Source organism: Helianthus annuus, chromosome 1 (assembly GCF_002127325.2).
Source record: "Helianthus annuus cultivar XRQ/B chromosome 1, HanXRQr2.0-SUNRISE, whole genome shotgun sequence".
Taxonomy (NCBI): Eukaryota; Viridiplantae; Streptophyta; class Magnoliopsida; order Asterales; family Asteraceae; genus Helianthus; species Helianthus annuus.
This window is the reverse complement of record NC_035433.2, coordinates 148,571,980-148,575,209: the sequence shown is the minus strand read 5'-3', so window position 1 is coordinate 148,575,209 and position 3,230 is coordinate 148,571,980. Positions and strand designations below refer to the sequence as shown.

Genomic DNA, 3,230 nt, shown 5'->3' with positions numbered 1-3,230 from the left:
CTTCAAACAAAAACAACTGTATATCGTGTTTTTCACCAACCACTCCACCACTACCTCATTAAATAGACGAAGGTAAAAAAAGTACGAACAAACCATGATCTCATGCAATGAACAAATTACAATAATAATATTAGCAATAATAATGATAACGATTTAAGATGGGAGTATTTAAATTCATTTTAAAAGTTTAAGGTTTCAACATCTGAATCAAATGGAGTGATGATAACAGATTAAAAAACAAACCTTAGAAGTAAGCTTGATAGCATGGAGAGAATGCTAATGCATACAGAGCTCACAGTAATAGCAGGGGACCACGAATCATACAATATATCCGCCGCACCAGTAGCCAAACACCCCCATAAATCAAGAAATATACTAATATATCTGACTTCAATCTTGATTGCAGCTTCATTTGACCATCTTCTAGCTTTAAACATCAAAGATACCCATGAGAAAATGAATAAATGACAAAAAAACCGACTTCTTCTCAAAGCGATGTGAAGTTTAGACAATTTCAGACTAATTCCCTTCACTATTTCATCGTTTTCATTATATTAATGGATAATATAACCCAAGTATTCAACTTTTTTTCATTAAGGAACACACATATATTGAAACTACTTAATAGTTAATAGGGAACCAAGTATTTATCTGGTTCCGTTTATACCAACTTCAGCAAAAAAAACATGTGTATTTTCGAGTTCGGTACCGAGCTCATGCCCAACCCAAATTGTTCCATTTTTACGGTACCGACCACTTTCGGTACCGATACTAAATTGAACCAACACCAGCCCCATCAACTGTTGTAATCGCAATAATGCTTTAATATTTAGTGGCAACTAAAATTAAAAAAAAATAACAAATCAACTGTTGTAATCTTGATTGCAGCTTCATTTGACCATCTTCTAGCTTTAAACATCAAAGATACCCATGAGAATATGAATAAATGACAAAAAATTGACTTCTTCTTAAAGCGATGTGAAGTTTAGACAATTTCAGACTATTTCCCTTCACTATTTCATCGTTTTCATTATTTTAATGGATAATATAACCCAAGTATTCAACTTTTTTTCATTAAGGAACACACATATATTGAAACTACTTAATAGTTAATAGGCCAACCAAGTATTTATCTAGTTTCGTTTATACCAACTTTAGCCAAAAACATGTGTATTTTCGAGTTCGGTACCGAGCTCATGCCCAACCCAAATTGATCCATTTTTATGGTACCGACCACTTTCGGTACCGATACTAAATTGAACCAACACCAGCCCCATCAACTGTTGTAATCGCAATAATGTTTTAATACCAGGAATCAGGAATCTGATGCAAGAAAGCAGTTGATATTACACTGCAAGAAGGTTGGATCCTTTTTCCACCAAAGACACAATCACCGCCACATTATCCAGCTTGCCACCAGCATATCCAGTGTATCCAGCAGCCTGTGCAGCGTCTGAGAACGGACTTCTTTCAAATAAAGACTTCCCTACCTCTTGTGCATCCATGTCTTCGATATTTGGCCAAAATTCGCAACCACCGAACAAAGACACTAAATATCATACATTCATTAGCTTGACACAAAAATTATAAAATATAGTTTGAATGCATATAATGGAATTTAAGATAGATATCTCTCTTAAAAATGCAAAAAATACCTTTAACTAAGCTGTTCATTCACTAATCACTACCCTGCACATATATGAACATCATATGCATATTAGTATATTACAAAATTTGGCTGGTTCTAAAATATTAATCGATTTGACTCATCACCAACGCATATTAATCCATTAATTAAGAATAAAAATGATTTAGTGATCAAATAAACGACCCAGTAATAAGACTGATTGGTCACTACGTCTTGAAAGTGTTAAAAGTATCATGTATGTTAAATATTATACTTATACTAATACACTCATACTAAACAAAATAAAATTAAATCTAACAACAAACCTTCTGGAGTTAATTGCAGCCAACGTTATCGCGATGCTTCGACCAAAATCCACTCAACGATACAGATCTATAAAACATTGTCGTATCGCCGTCACTGAACCTACAATCCGACGCTGGTTCCGGCATCCCTACCTCTTGTGTATCCATGTCTTCGATATTTGGCCAAAATTCGCAACCACCGAACAAAGACACTAAATATCATACATTCATTAGCATGACGCAATAATTATAAAATATAGTTTGAATGCATATAATGGAATTTAAGATAGATATCTCTCTTAAAAATGCAAAAAATACCTTTAACTAAGCTGTTCATTCACTAATCACTATCCTGCACATATATGAACATCATATACATATTAGTATATTACAAAATTTGGCTGGTTCTAAAATATTAATCGATTTGACTCATCACCAACGCATATTAATCCATTAATTAAGAATAAAAATGATTTAGTGATCAAATAAACGACCCAGTAATAAGACTGATTGATCACTACGTATTGAAAGTGTTAAAAGTATCATGTATGTTAAATATTATACTTATACTAATACACTCATACTAAACAAAAAAAATTAAATCTAACAACAAACCTTCTAGAGTTAATTGCAGCCAACGTCATCGCGATGCTTCGACCAAAATCCACTCAACGATACAGATCTATAAAACATTGTCATATCGCCGTCACTGAACCTACAATCCGACGCTGGTTCCGACATCGCTTTCCAATCAACCTCTCGTATTCACCGATTTCGTCGTCAAATACTCCATAACCGATAACAGTTTCCAATTAAAATCAAAAGTTCTTCACATAATCTGTAGAAAAAAATAATATACGGAACCTACCAAGAACAAAAACTCATCCCACGAAAGAAAACACGAAAAGAAGCGTAGCCTACCACTCAATTCACAACCCACTGGAACCTTTATCTCACAACTCAGCGTCCCAGCATTATATATATTTAATGTTAGGGTTACTAATCTTTACAATAGTCAAGAAATTATAAAGTTAGGGTTACTAATCTTTAGAATAAACCCCAAATTTGGGAAGATTGTACAACAAAAACTCAAACATAGATGAAATCTAAGAAAAACATAAACAAATCTCAGTGTAACATATACAAATACATGATTAATTAAACAATATAATGGATTCAAGAAGATAAATTACCTTACCGAGATGAAGAAGAAGTCAATCAAACAAAGGCGGCAGGGGAATGTCGGAGAGATTAGTCGCCAAAGTGGAATCGCGAAATAGATTTGGGGTTTCTGATTT

The 3,230-nt window shown here is 33.6% G+C and overlaps 1 long non-coding RNA gene across 1 annotated transcript; it reads right to left on the bottom strand.

The window, feature by feature from the left end:
• Positions 1-1,326: 1,326 nt before the first annotated feature.
• Positions 1,327-2,083, bottom strand: LOC110941068. The gene is made up of 3 exons (XR_002593774.2): positions 1,954-2,083; positions 1,656-1,689; positions 1,327-1,549 (listed from the first exon to the last, which is right to left on the bottom strand). It is a non-coding gene; the product is annotated as an uncharacterized LOC110941068 (long non-coding RNA).
• Positions 2,084-3,230: the final 1,147 nt, after the last annotated feature.